This window comes from Podarcis vaucheri (genome assembly GCF_965113315.1).
Source record: "Podarcis vaucheri genome assembly, chromosome: W".
NCBI classification, from domain to species: Eukaryota; Metazoa; Chordata; class Lepidosauria; order Squamata; family Lacertidae; genus Podarcis; species Podarcis vaucheri.
This window is the reverse complement of record NC_138757.1, coordinates 15061056-15076749: the sequence shown is the minus strand read 5'-3', so window position 1 is coordinate 15076749 and position 15694 is coordinate 15061056. Positions and strand designations below refer to the sequence as shown.

Below are 15694 nucleotides of genomic sequence, written 5' to 3'. Positions count from 1 at the left end.
GTACTAACTTCACTGCTTGATCAAAAGATGTATACTTCACCGTGCACATTTCTTGGGGAATAGCATCGTTAACCGAAGCTCCCCTGGGGTACGACAGATTGTGTATCATTCGAAATTCCCCTGGTGCCTTCTTTGGGACAATACCCAGCGGCGAAATATGCAGCTGATCAATGGGCGGTTCTGGGAATGGACCCGCCACTCTCCCGGCCGCAATTTCTTTTTGAATCTTTTTCAACGCAATATCTGGCCTCTCTAATACGGATTTCTGATTCGGCGGGCAAGTGGAATTGGGAGTGAGGACAACTGGAATTCTGAACCCCTGGGAAAATCCCTCCCCCAGCAGGATGGCTGCTTGTCTATTGGGGTATAGGTTCAACAGAGCTCTTAGGGGTTGCAGCTTAATTGGAGATTGAGCTAGGTCGAGGGAGAAATTAGTAACGGATCCCTGTTGACCCTTGGGCAGGACCTGAAGAGCCTGAGGGGGCACCCCGGTTCCCCTGGTGGAGGTGTCCCCTGCCGCCTCGAAAGGGCTGTTGTTTCCCCTTGAAGCAATTAATGGCCGGGTGGCTGCCTAGACATTTATCGCATTCATGCAGGTACTTACATGTGGCGCGTTGGCATGCGCCCCTGTTGAAATCCCAGCATTGTTTCCGACGTTTGCCGTCCACCTTACCGGGTTTTTTTTTTTTATAATCATATTTATTAAAATTTCCAATAATAACAGAATAGGAAAATAAGAAAGATAAAGGAAAGAAAGAAAAAGAGAAACTAACTTAGACCCTTCTTTTCATAACCTTCTTTCTGGGACTTCCTCCTTCCCCTCCCGATTGTATTCCCCTTTATCTAAGTTGGTTCCACAAGTTCTCATCCCCAATTAAACCTAATATATTATACTCATAAACCAATTTAAATTTACACCATCTTAGCATCACTCCTCGTCTTATAATAGAACAAAATTTTCCCCAAGATCCGCTCTCATTTCTTCCACGAGTTCCCCCTTTCTAAAAAAAAGAAAAAAACAGAAACGTAAAATATCAAAGTTATAAAGAATATAAGATAGAAAGTATAGAGAAATTCAAAAAGTTGGTTACAAAGCCTTTGGATTCTAAGGTTCCCCCTCCCTTCCCCGGTTTTGATTCCCCATGTCCATTTGTCTGTATGTTGTCGGCCTGGAGATCTTAAGTCCACAGCCAAATTTATCTCAGTCCATCATGCTGTTTTCTTCGGATTTGATTGTCTTAATGATGTTTAATGTCGAAAATCCAATCTAATAGAGGCCTTTAATTTTCTTTAATCTTTTGTTGCTCCTCCCATTATTCTTTCCGTGTCGTATTCAGTCATCTACTCTTTTATTTCTTGGTTTCTCAGGTTTCTGTCTTGTTCAGCTGTCAAAACATTCTTGTTCCAAAATTTAACGTCTCTACAGAGGTTTGTTATTCAGGGACACAGACTTACGTCCAGTTCCTTTCTTGCTTCAATAGAAGATTCTATTGTGTTATAGTCACCTCTGTAGACAAAATAATATTTCAGTTCTGCAGCTTTCCCAGGAGATAAGACCTTTACACATCCCAGAGTAGTTTTCCACATACGACACTTGTAATGTCCCGAATCCCCTCTAGAGGGATTACAATAACTTTGTATCCTCTAATCCAAAAGTCAATTTGTTGTTTCTTTTTCCCGACAGTTTATATCCATATTTATATCAAATTGTAACAAAATTAACCAGCAAAGAACTTGTAACAAAGTCCTCTTTATAATTTCCAGTTTTGACAGCTCCTTTGACAGCTGTCAAAATCTCCATCTCTCTTCGCCAGGCTGTCCGAATCGCCCCGGTTCCCAGGGGGGGGGGTTGCTTTTTCCTCACCCTCGACTCCTCTCCTCCAGCACAGTTCTTATAATTCACATCGTGGAGTTGGTAATTTTTATCATCAATAAGCTTCTGAATAGATCTTGGTTTCTCAGTCCTTGTTTTAGCATGTTTACAATCAGGGAGGGGACTGACTTCCTTTTTTGGATCCCCTCCCGCTCGTGCCAAATCCGGAAAAAATTTTCTTTTTTCCTCCTTTTAAACCCGGTTGCCCAATTACTCACGGGTTGTTGATCAATTGTCCGAATTTCCTTTGGAAGAAGCCAGCGCTCTCCGCCGAATGGCATGCGGCTGCGCCCGGCAGGGGAAGCGGAGGACTCAAAGCACCACGCTACTCCCCGGCGCCCGATCCGTAGCCTTTAAAAAGGCTCTTTCACAAGCCGGGAGAGCGATAACGGTGCCAGCCGAGTCACCATGTCCACGGGATCCGTTCCCGTGGTTTCTAAGGGTCCCCGCGTCGCCGGCGCGGTAGGACCCAGCCCCTGCCGAGCAGACTCCCTCCGGAGCTCGGAGGGAGTCCGCCATTCGGCGATGGCGCCAACCCGGAAGTCACCTTACCGGGTTTTGACTGGTCATGCATTTTCTTTTCGATGTTAGGCCCCACATACTCCATCCAGCAGTTATTGTCCCTCTGATCCCACCGCGTCGAGGACAAAAGCGAGGCGTTCCTACGAAACTCCTCATCATACGAGATGGCGGCCTCGTCTCCTGCTAATTCATGCGCCCTTCTCACATGGGCCAGATAAGATGCGAGGTGCATCCCACATTTTGGATAGCCTCCTAAAACTATCCCCATAAATACCTGATAGCCATTGAGCCAATTCTCAAATGTACGCTCCGCCCGAGGGGTCCTGTATCTTTTCTTACCGTAGTACCTTCTCTTTTCCCCCTTACCTTTTACCTGTGCCGGCGGGAGAAGGGTGAACATATCCACGTAATCCCCGTTCAGTATCTTATCCCTTTTTCTCTTGGAGAGGTGGTTACCCAGGATAAAATCGGTTGCCGAGTGGGTGGACACTTTTACATCCTCGACAAGCGCTCCATCCTTCCACTCAAGGGTCCCATTAAAAGTTTTACGGTGCGAATTGGCTCGCCTCTCGTGGACCCATAAAGGGGCACCCGTCTCCTCGCCCTCCCCCAGTAAGTCTCCATGGGAGCATCACTGTCACTCTCAGAGGAAGAAGTACCTGTCTCATCCTCAGAGTCAGATGGGTCCCTTCTCCTGCTCTTCTTGGAGGTGTGCTTCCTCTTCGCCTTCCGCTTTCCTCCTCGGGAAGTGTTGTCTCATGGGGCTGGGTCGCCCGAGGTGGATGGTGCCTGCTGGGGGGGCAACTCGTCATCCGAAGATGAGCCTTCCGATATGCTAGGTTGGGCTGGAGCATCCTGAAAAACACTAGGAACATCTATTGCCTCCTGGCTTGCGCTGGAGGTGGCGGCTCTTGCTGGCCTGGACCTTTGCGTGCTAGCCTTAGCCTTCTGCGAGCCGGCCTTGGCCTTCTGAGCATTAGACTTAGCTTTCTGTGCACGTGTGGTCTGCAAGCGTGTCTGGGGTCGACTGGCGCCATGCCGCGTCGTGCTAGACGCCGCCGTGGAAGGACCAGCCTGTTGGCCGTGGAAGGACCAGCCTGTTGGCTGGGGGGAGTGTCAGGTATGCAATCCTGAGGCAACTCCACAATGGAAGACGTTGAAGCTGTCGGGGGCCCGCATTGTGCGTAAAAGGCTTGTATTGCCGTGACCAGTTGCGCTATAGCCTGAGGGTTACCGACGGGCACGAGCGCACTACCCGACTGATGCCTGAGCGTTGCCCCTGCTTGCCATGATAGTTAAAGTTGGACACCACTGGGGATTGAACCTGCAACCTTTGTGTTAACAGCACCACGTTCCAACTAACAGAGCTCTATCTACTCCCCCCTTAATTATGTTCGATTAGAGAGTCTATCTATTGCTCGCCACTGTTTATTAACTACTTATAGTGTTTATTTATAATCCAACTATAAGGTTTCAAGCTATTCTTTGCTCTTCTTTTCTTATTTCCCTCTCTAATTTTTTTTGTATATATATATCTAACTATAAATATATATATCTATATATATTTATTTATTAAGTTATTTACTTTTTAAAAATTATTTCCAACTGTTATTATTGTTATTATTATTGTTATTAATATTATTACTACTGATAGTTATTAATTATTATTATTATATCGAATTTAACTATTCACCTAATTAATAAGCACTAAATAGGTAGTGTTGCCCAGCAGCAGCCCTAAATAAGTAGCAAAACAGCAGCAGGAATTACAGTCAATGAGGCAAGGTAAGAAGCCCTGCGAGCAAAGGAAGAAACTTTGGATTTAAATTCTAGCCGCCAAAAGCATTGATAGCCTGATTGGTTATAGTCTTATCAACCCACAAATAAACTATATTCCTTGTATAATGCTTATCTAATTATAATTCGGTTCCAATTAATTCAAAATGCTGAACAAAGCCTTCCTCAGCAAGGCTACGCCCCCGTGGGGCACCTTCGCACTTTGTTGCCACCACCAATTAACTGTTAATGCAGGAAAATATGAAGCCTTAGCACAACTAGAACTTAGCCTCCTCCGGCCTACACAATACTGATATTAGGTTTAAACCAAAGAGTATCCTTACTAGGGCCTTAATCTCAAGGCCTCTAGACGCTTGAATCTACCGAATTAGTTTTATTATCAACGTTAATGGCCTGAGAGACAACCCTAGCGAACCGGGCACTAAGTCTTCCCTGCCCTGTATTACCGACGCGTTCTAAAAAGGGCTGCCCGCTTTGCTGCAGAGGGGGAGAGACTTCACACACTTGCTAGCCTCTTGCAAAATGGCGGCTGCCTTACGGCCACGTGGGTGCTTGAAAATGGCGGCCGGAGGCGGGTTCGTCACTAGGCAACCGAGACGCCGCGCACTGAGCGCTCAGACTAAACAAAATTACTTAGAGCCTGCCGAGCAGCTGACTAAACCGTCCGCAACAGGAAATAAGACCGCTACAAAACCCTCGAACTCAGCAGTGAAAACAAACGTACCCGGTCACCAGGCCCCCCCGTAAAAGAGAAACTAATGTCCTGCACGGCCTAAGCGGACCACCCCCCTTTTTCCGCCCCAAAATGACGCTCCCCTGCAGTCCCAGAAAAAATGCCCCTTGCCGCTGCTCACGCCCCATGCTGCTAAAAAAGGCTCCTTTGAAATGACCGTGTTAAACAACCACGCTCCCAGCAGCCACAAGATCCCAGCCCCCCCCATCAAGCTCCGCCGCCAAATAAGGGTAAAACCAAAAACCCCAGCAGGAAAACCTGATTAGCCGGTGCGTTGTAACCTCCGGGTGGCTGCAGAAAAAGCCGGTGTCCGTCGCCGCCTGCTCAGCTGGCGATCGGGGAACGAAGAGGAGGGAAGCCGATCCGATCCTCTCTGGTTGCTGGAGGGAAGCCGATCGCCGACACGCGGGCCACGCCGAGAACAAAGCCAGGAGGGTACGCAGCGGAAGCAGACGGGGAAGCGGGAGAGCGGCAGCAATCCAGGGCAGCTTTAACGGGATGATCCAAGGAAGAACAACAAACCGCGGCTGCTGCAACAGGGAGAAAGGGGCGAGCCCGGGCTGCCCTGACCTTATGTGCCCTCAGCTAACCCTGCCCCTGGCGGCAGCCCATTGGCTGGTGCTGCCGATTATGAATATGGATGAGATCCCTGAAACTCCGCGGGGCTGCCGCCAGCCCCGCGAGAGTGTGGGTGGGGGCATGCGCCCGCAACCCCCCCTCCGTAGCTCGGGAGTGGCTTTGGGAAGTGTCAGGGAACTGCCATCGGAGGAACAGGTGGTGGAGGGGCTCAGGGAGGAAGGAAGAGACTCAACAGCTGAAGCAGGAACCAGCAGGGGGAGGAGTGGATCTCTGAGGGAATGCGAGCAGGAGGGAGGGCTCAGAGACGCTTCCAGCGAGAACAGTGGGGAGGTATCTGAGGCTCCCATAGGGAGACCCACGCCTCGCCGGAAACTGTCACGCCGTGAGTCCAGAAGGCGGGTTTCCGTTAAGGAGCTCTTATGCTGGAGACGATTCCGAAAGCAACCACTGTCGGAATCTACGAGTGACTAGGGCAGACATGTTTGAGGAGCTCTGTCACACACAGAGGTTTGTGGAGTGGCACAAACTCTGAGGGAGCACGATTTTACGCACAAGCAGCTAATCATCCCATCACAGGAAGCATTCTAAAAAGCATGTTTGGCTCCTGGATGAACACATCATAAACCAAGTAAATACGTTTAAATATCTGGGATTGATTTATTCAGAAACGGCATGTTGGAATACACAGCTATCCAATATTAAATTGCAAGCCTTTAAATCAGCGAAAGCTATTCTGAAATTCGCTGCCTGTAAAGGTGGAAATTTGGTCAACCCAGCTCTATCTGTGTATAAAGCAAAAACAATGGCCCAGATTCTATATGGTGCAGAGGTTTGGAACCTCCACAGAATTATTTTTTAAGAGTTCTTTTAGGTTTACCCAAAGACGTGCAATCTGCCATGGTCAGGTTGGAAACTCGCATGTTGAGCATAGAGAGCCAAATAGATAAAATAATTCTCTGTTACTGGTTTAGAGTTCAACAGATGGACAACGCTAGGCTACCAAAAAAATGCCTGATTGAGCTCTCGAATGGATTACCCCTTAAAAACTGGGTACATCATGCTGCCCAACTGATGGGCAAATATGATCTCTCAGTGACTGAGATTAAAGAACTTCCCCTATATTCCCAGAAAAATATCTTTAAACGGATCATAAGGGCAGTGGCAACTAAAAACGATCTAAACTCTATGTGCACATCTACATGCGCCCCATTGTATTTTAAACTTAGAGAGGCCAATGAACACATATCTTATTTTAATGAATTGACTTTTGCACAGCTTCGAAAAGCTTTTACAGAGCTACGACTAAATACAATAAGCTCTGCTTATAGAGATGGGAGACACAGAGGCATACCAAAAAACGAACGTGTTTGCATTAGGGGATGTTCTGAAGTAGAGGACCTTATGCATTGTATCTTGCACTGTCCTTTATATATTGATGCAAGAAAAAGATTTTTAGTACCTATAATGACAGGGTCCCCTGGCCAGAACCCCTTTGACATGATTTTATATCTCCTCACAGACACAGATAATTATGTGACCTGGCGTGTAGCACTTTTTGCAACTGCTGCTAGGAAAATTAGAGCAAATTATATAGCCAAGGTAGCCATTAACTGTAAAGGAGATGAATTTACTTGATCCTATCTATCTACCTCAGGCTATGCTCTATCTTTGTCACTAAACTCTGAGTATAAATTGCACACTGTATTAATTGATATTGTTTTTAACATTAGTGACCATGTGATGATTTTAGCTTATGAATTTTATTGTTTAATGTTTTTATTTGCACATTGGGGTACTTTTATAGCTCTGTTTAGAGTACGTAATGCTTTAATAATATAAATGTTTTAAGTCTTTTTATCAATTCAGTATATTTTCTTTTAATTGTCAAATAATTCTGTATACATTGTGGCAGCCTTTGGCTATGTGCAATAAAACTGACTGAGACTGAGACATTGGCCTGCTCCAACAGAGAGATGTTAAAAAAGGCCCCTCTAGGAATCCTGAGCTTGGCCATTAAGTCTCCTCAGGTTTTTCTGGACTCACCTGGTTCTTGACTGGGGTGACTTAACCTTTGGTGCGCCAGTCAACTTCCTTGGGGGTCTCCAGGCTGGCTGATTCTTGGAACAAGGCAACCTTTTTACCGGGTTGGTCAGCCGAGTCAGAACGGAAGCTGCTGAGCATCTTGTTAAACTCTTCGTCCGTCTGTGGGAGGAAACCATAGTTGTTGTGCTCTTACTTCCAGATTTTCAGAATGCCCACCCCTGCCAAGCTACTCCTGAGGCTGCATCCCAGGGCAAAGCTTTAAGTCACTGGCCAAAACCAACATCCTCCCTCTGCACTCCCAGCAGCTGGACTGCAACCATTCCCAAGACCTGCGTTCCCCCAAAGAGAACGTTCACAAATGCCAGCTCAGATGGAAGCTGACCAGTTACAAGGGCAATGCAAGAGAGTTCCAGTTACCAAATCACCCAGGTGGTTCATTGCCAGCTGGAAGCTGTTCCCCTCCTGTATGGTGTAGTGGTTAAGAGCAGTAGATTCGTAATCTGGGGAACCGGGTTCGCGTCTCCGCTCCTCCACATGCAGCTGCTGGGTGACCTTGGGCTAGTCACGCTTCTCTGAAGTCTCTCAGCCCCACTCACCTCACAGAGTGTTTGTTGTGGGGGAGGAAGGGAAAGGAGAATGTTAGCCGCTTTGAGACTCCTTCGGGTAGTGATAAAGCGGGATATCAAATCCAAACTCTTCTTCTTCTTATGCTGCTCAATCCTCCGCAGGTTCTTCTCCCAGACGGCCCGACGAAATGCCTCTTCCTCCTGCAATGGGAAGCTCAATTATGGATCACTGGTTCTCAAGCTTTTTTCTCTGGGCCACACAAAAATTTTCTCATGCCACACCGACTTTTTTCTTGGGAAGAAATGTTAGTTTCTGTTTCTCACTGTGCAGCTGCTTGGAGTCACAGGACTGTGTTTACATTTCAGGGCTTCCAGACTGTTGGCAGTCTCACAGGAAGGGAGACGGGATGTGACGTTAGTGGTTTCCTTTGTTCCTTTGTTCAGTTGCTCTCTGCTTTCATAGAGAGAGGATGTCTTTTCTGTTCTGCGTAGTTTAGAAATAAAACTCTTTAAAAATGTAGCTCATACGATCTCATCTTTCCCTGCCGGGAACTCTGCTGATTGAAGAATGTGCTTGGAGCCTTATCAAAGGCTCGAGGTCATTAATTGTTTGTTGGAGGCGGTTTCAAAGGCTCGGTCGAATGGAGCTCCCGACATTTTTTGGTTAGGGCCCAGAAGACGGACGGCAGAAGAACGGAATGCAGCTTATCTTCTCTGCGTGTCAAGAAGATGGTTGAGAGGTATGTGCTCGAGCCCCGGGAAGCCTGCCAGTTCCTAATTGATGGTAATAAGGGGTGGGCTTTGAAGTTTTATCCAAAGCTCTAACAGGCTGCGGCGTGAAAGCAAAAGCCTTATGCAGTGTGCTTTTGGAATGCAGCTGGTAAAGAGACTCAGCCTGCTTTAAAGACACAAGATGGCCAGTCCAAGAGTAACAGAGGCTCTTGAGAATGTGTTTGGAATTCCAAAGGTCAAAAATAATTATTTGGAATGGGTGCAGTATGCAGAGGCTCTGCTACGAAAAGAGGGTCTGTTTAATGTGATATCAGAAGCCCCCCCAGCTCCAATGACCGATGAGTGGAAGGCTAAGGATTCCAAAGCAAGGGTAACTCTGACGCTTATTGTGTCCCCTGAAGAGCTATGTCTTTTGCGAGACAAGGACTCGGCCAAACAGATGTGGGACAGTCTTAAAGATTCACATTTAAGAATGGAGGCAGGAGCTTCTTTGTTCTTTTATGCCAAGTTGCATGATATGGCACTTGCTGAAGGAGTAGATGTCCGTGCTCACCTCATGGAAATGCAGAATCTCAGGCATGAGTTGCAACAGCGTGGAATCACCTTTCCAGAGGCTGTGTATTCCTTCATGATTCTACATTCTTTGGGTTCAAGTTGGGAAGCGATTGCCAGCCAGCTTGCTGTTTTGCCTACTGCTCAGCTAACGGTAGCGCATGTTACTACTGTGGTGTTAAATGAAGCGGATCGGCGTAGTGCTAGCTGCATCACTAAAGAGGAGTCCTCACAGACGTCATCCCAGAACGCAGTGGAACCACTAGATGGCGCCAAAGCTTTGAAGGCAGTGAAATGCTACTCGTGTGGACGTCTAAGCCACGTGAAAAGGGAGCGCAAACATCCCAAGGCCAAGGCAACAGAGCAGCGCAGTGAAAGCTCAATGCGTGGAAAAGGCAAAGGCAAAGGTCTGAAGTCTAGGACAATGCAACACAAGGCAATGGTCTCACGCTTCACTCCAAAGGTCCAGAAGACGTCTAGATCTTTCTTCATCGTCGACTCGGGAGCGACCAGACACGTCTGCAAAGACAAACAAATGTTTGTGTCCTTTACTCCGCAGGAAGGTGCGATTCACTAAGCGGATGACCAGACGATCTCCAGTCAAGGCTACGGAACGGTTGTTCTTCACAGCTTGGATGCATCGATACTTTTGGACTTCTGCCTGTCCAGTAAAAAAAACCCCTCCCTCAGACACGAAGCACCAAACTCTATAAGTTAACCCTATAATCACCAAACTCTACACCCCCTCTTGCTTTGCGTCTGAGGGGAAACACATACCCAGTGTTAACCCAAACCCAGACCTTTGCAGAACTCTCCATGCCTCTGGAAGGTCAGTGGTTTCGTGAAACCATCAGCGAGGTTCTTAGCTGAGGGACAGTACTTCAGCACAACCAATCCCTCGTGAACACTCTGACACACGTTCTGAAAGCGAATGTCTAGGTGTGTGGTCCTGGCCTTGAATTGCCCCGTCTCGGCCAATTTTAGGCACGGTTGGTTGTCTTCGAAAACCGTGACGGGCAAACTATTCACTCCACAGAGCTCTTGTACCAAACAAGCATAGAACTCTAGCTCTCTGCACGCTTCAGAAAGAGCACTGAACTCAGCCTCAGTGGATGAAAGCGCTATAATGCTTTGCTTTCTGGACCTCCACCCAACTACTGAGTTCCCAAACTTCACCACTAGGCCGGACATGGACTTGTGATCATCCAAGTAAGCCCAATCCGAATCTACCCAACAGGTCAGCTTTACCTCATCCTGAGCTGACAACTTAAGGCAAAAATCTTTGGTATCCTGGAGATACCGTAGCGCCCCCTTGATGCCATTCCAGGCTTGCACACTAGGACTTGAAGCTTCTCTGCTGAACAGATTAATAGCAAAGGCTATATCTGGTCTGCTCCACTGGGACAAATAAAGCAAACTTCCTAGAGCTGATTGAAAGATTTCAGCGTTTTCGAATGCAGAGCGTTCTACTTGCTGGCTGTCTTTCATGTAACCAGCCTCCAAAGGGGTCCTGACACCTGTACAATCACTCAACCTGAACCTTTGAAGCAGTTGCTCAATTTTACCTCTCTGGCTGAGCAAAAAACTTCCATCTTGTGTTCTAAAAACATCCACACCGAGATAAGTCCGAACAGCTCCAAGCTGCTTGAGCTTGAACCTTTTGCCAAGCTCCTTAGCAAACTTCTCTACCTGTGCACCTGTCTGTCCTAGATACAAAAGATCGTCAACAAAGACCTGCACAGCCTCCTGTGTCGCACCTGACCCCTTCAGGTAAAGACAACTATCAGCAACACTTCTCCTGAAACCTAGCTCTTCCAAGGCTTCATTTAGACACATATTGCAATTTCTGGCAGATTGACGCAACCCATAGATGGGTTTGTGTAACCGCCACACAATGCCTTGCCCATTGATCTCAAAACCTGGAGGAGGGAGCATGTACAACTCCTCCTGAAGATCTGAGTTCAGGTAGGCAACATCCACATCAAAGTGGTTTACCTCCCAGCCTCTCTGTGCTGCAACAGCTAAGAGCACGCGCAGAGTTTCACTCCAAGAAGTAGGTGAATACACTTCTGTGTAATGAATCCCTTTTCTCTGTGTGAAACCTCTGTCAACAAGTCTCACTTTGTATTGTGGTTCTCCAGCTTCTGTGGGTTTAAGGCGATAAACCCATCTGCAACTCACAGCTTGCTTGCCAGCCGGCAATTTTGTGAGCGAGAATACACCAAGCAACTCCATTGATCTCATCTCTTTCTGCATTGCCTCATGCCATTTGCTGGCTTCTTCCTGAGGCAACTTTTGAACATCCTCGAAGGATTCAGGTTCACATCTAGCCACACCTACCCACACACTTGTGACCTCAAACCTATCAGGTGGCTTGCCCTTGGTTGGCCTTGCTGACCTCCTCAGCATGAACCCTGGTGCCTCCTCTGACCCACTAGGGCTAGCAAGACTATCCTCAGTGTCAAAGACTTCCCCCTCTGACCTGCTGCGCCTTTTGAACCTGACAGCCGGTCCAGCAGGTGAGGAAGGCTCACTCTTTGGCTCAGACTTGAAAGTGGTTTGAGGAGGTGTCTTGGGACTCCCCCTCTGAGGGATCCTGAACTGCCCCTGTTGTGGACTCCGTCCCTGTGGCGGATTCTGCTGCTCTGGACTTTGGTCCTCAACAACAAGTTCCTCTTCCTCCTCCTCACCATCTGAGTCAAAGAACTGCTGTGAAAGCACGTCTGGATTGGCATGCAGACGTGACCATCCAGCCTGTTCACAGAACTCAGCTGTGCTGGTCCCGGGGGGAGGTTACCGTGTGGTGTGGTCAGAGTTCGGTTCTGGGTCAAGGATCTGGAGAATGTCCACCAAGGGTGAAGCGGGGTCCAAAGCGTGAAGCCGGGCGTGGTCGGGAACTCTGGAAGAACAGGTCTGGGTGCTGGCAGAAACAGGTTTCCAACGACGTTGCTCCTGCAACCTGGGACTGGGCTGATTGGCCTTTATTTCCTCTGAGGCCAGGGGCGGTCCCGGCCCACAGGTGACCCGTCTCTCCTGGCCTTAAGGTGAGCACTCCTCCTGATAGAACGTAGTTCCCTCTACCTCTCTGCCCTGAGCCTCTGCAGCTCAGGAGAGGCTGGAGGGTTATTGGACCCAGGAGCAGCTTCACTGACAGGGCTGGGAGAGGCGCACCTGCAGGCAATGGGCCCTCAATCACCTCCGGAGCCAGAGTGGATACATCTGGTGTCTGCTCCTGAGGATCCGGCACAGGTGCAGGCCCTTCAGATTCAAGCCCCTGCCCCAGCTCAGCCGGCCCTGGAGGCAGGGCCTCCTGTGCAGGCTGGGACTCCTCAGGTTCAGCTTCTGAATCAGACTCCCAGGCCATCACATCAGCACTGTTGCTGATTACCAGTCTGGACTGGTTCCCACTCGGGTATGCAAACCTCCAAGCCTTTGAGCCAGGCTCATGTCAGTATATGGAAACATCGCAGCTGCAAACAGCCAGACTGTTGACATCACATGATGCACCTATCTGTGGGAAAGAAGAATTTCCCAGGAAGTTCACAGGCTGGAAAAGTCTCTGTGAAGAGTGTAATTTGAAACCTTCCGGCTCAATATGGAGGTCAAATGGCCGAAATATTGGGAAATATTGGAACAAGATGGAGATAGATTGAAACTGCAGAGTTTTGAAAAACTAAAAAACAAAGTGTGTGATTGGTTTCATTATTATCAGATAATGGAGGCATATAAATTGGACAAGAAAATTGGCTTCCAGGTGGAAAAATCAAAATTAGAAACAGAACTGTTAGAACCTAAAACTAAGACTTTGTCAAAGATGTATAACTTGCTGCTAAAATGGAATACTCAGGATGAAATAGTCAAATCTGCTATGATTAAATGGGCACAGGATGTCGGACATAACATTGTGTTTGCTGACTGGGAACAGTTGTGGACCACAGATATGAAATTTACGGCATGTAATGCCCTAAGAGAGAATATTATGAAAATGATATACAGGTGGTACATAACCCCAGTCAAGCTTGCAAAAATCTACCATTTGCCCGATAATAAATGTTGGAAATGTAAAGAAACTGAAGGTACATTCTTTCACCTTTGGTGGACGTGCCCAAGGATTAAGGCTTTCTGGGAGATGATATATAATGAATTGAAAAAGGTATTTAAATATACCTTCTTGAAGAAACCAGAGGCCTTTCTCCTGGGCATAGTCGGCCAATCGGTGTTAAAGGAGGACAGAATTTTCTTTATGTATGCTACAACAGCAGCAAGAATACTTATTGCAAAGTATTGGAAGACACAAGATTTACCCACTCTGGAAGAATGGCAGATGAAAGTGATGGACTACATGGAACTGGCGGAAATGACTGGTAGAATCCGAGACCAGGGAGAAGAGTCGGTGGAAGAAGATTGGAAGAAATTTAAAGACTATTTACAGAAGTATTGCAAAATTAATGAATGTTTGAATGATGTTTGAATGAAGTTAAGCGGTTTCTAGCTGTAATGATATAAAAGAATATGAAAAATTGGATTTTTAAATAGGTAAAAATTTAATGTTATAATATATTAAGATCAAAGATCAGGATAATAAGGAGGGAAAGAAATTGCTGAATTAATTAATTGAATTGGAATACAAAAAAGGGAGGTATGAGGGGGTCAGGGAAACAAGGATATGAATGTAAGATATGGAAAGGTTGATCTTTTATTTTTATTTTTTTTATCTGTGGACTTATTCTGTATTTTTCTTGTACTTTTATTTTTGTTTTTTTATTCTTGTATTTTATTCTTGTATTTTTTGTTTTTATGCAATTCCTTTTTCTGAAACTTCAATATATATATATATATTATAACAGTTAAAAAAAATGAAACCTTCCGTTTGCTTGTGTACAGGAAGTTTGTCAGACGTGCTGGAAGAACTGAACTGAAAGGACATGTTTTTCTGTAGTGCTGTAATGTCAGAAATAAACATCAAGTAAATAGATTTCTGACTACTTTTCTTTCCCCTGCAGAAGCAGAAGGAGGGGTGTGCATTTTACTCACGCTTGGGAAAATGTCGCCTATCAAAATCTCCCTGGTCTGTCTGGATATCAGCCAGAGGAGGTTACCGGTAAGCAAGCTCCGAGAACTGTGAGAGGGGCCAGCCTCTGTGGAGGGGGCTTGCAAACCGACAAATGGTAGCAGAGCCCGATGGTTGCCACAACAAGCTGAAGCACCAGGTGGGAGACTTTTTTTTGTTGATAAGCACCGATCCACGTACCTCTGCAATGCTGATTTATGGCTGGATGGTGAACGCGAATTGAAAAGTCTTCGGTTCACTGAGAAAAAGGCTCCTGTTTTGGATAAAACAGAGCGGAGAAGCAGCCACATACTTCACATTCCAGAGCTGATAAGAGCTGCCGTTGCTTGGAGACAGACTCGTGAGTACTTTTTGAGCTAAAATTTATGAGCTGGTTAGCTTAAAGAGCAAAGAGAGAAAAGAAGCTTCAAAAGCAAAAGCAAGGCTGGGTTTTTCAGCGACGCTTGTTGTAAACAAACTGTTGGAAAGGGACTTTCCAAGTAGAGTGCAGCTTGCTGATTGCTGTTGGATTGCAGCGGAAGGCTTATTGTTTACAGATTCTCGGAAGGGAAAATTCCAGGCAGCTGGGCTGAATTCCAGGTGCAAAGCAGCTAGTAAACAGGATATAGACTTTTGGATTTTCCAGCTTGTAGCTGAAGCTGCAGCTTGGGATTAAAGATGGCTCTGTTCTCTCAGAAACTGAATAGCCAAAACTGGCTAGAATGGTCATTTGAAATGGAATTCTTGCTGGTGGGAGAGCAATTATGGGACTTAGTCCAGACCCCACAGCCTGTTGCTGTACAAGCATAGGGGAAGAAGGCAGCAATTCAAAGTGATTTGAAGCAGCGTGTGATCAGAATTTTGGCAGAAAATGTGGACGCTTATCTTGAGCCAGTCCTAAAGGGTGCAGAAGAACCAAGGGTCACTTGGGAGTCACTCCGGAAAGCTTGTGAAGCTGGGGTGGGAAGCAAGGACCGAGAATTGGTTGCACCAAAGGGGGAGAGCCAAGATGAAGCTAGCCAAATTCTTGAGAGCTCATTGAAAGCTGGGAGGAGCTTTGAGCCACAAAAGGGAAGAGAAGGGACTGTTGCTGATGATGCTGTTGATTATCCTGTTTTTGCTGCAATGGCTGTTGCTGATGGGGGGAGTGAAGCTCAGAAATCAAGCACCCCCACTACAATTGCTACAGAGGAGAAAGCTGTAGCTCAGAACGCTGTTCGTCAGGAGACACCACGTCAGGAGAAAGG

The 15694-nt window shown here is 46.8% G+C and overlaps 1 pseudogene across 1 annotated transcript in view; it reads right to left on the bottom strand.

Annotated features, from left to right (window-relative positions):
• Positions 1–9425, bottom strand: part of LOC309523281 (cathepsin L2-like) — a 117610-nt pseudogene extending 108185 nt beyond the window's left edge. Inside the window, exons 1-4 of the transcript in view lie at positions 9399–9425; positions 8249–8314; positions 7965–8009; positions 7548–7706 (exon numbers count right to left, since the gene is read on the bottom strand). The product of the transcript in view is annotated as a cathepsin L2-like (transcript). The remainder of the gene's footprint in view (positions 1–7547; positions 7707–7964; positions 8010–8248; positions 8315–9398) is intronic.
• Between the last annotated feature and the right edge of the window lie 6269 nt (positions 9426–15694).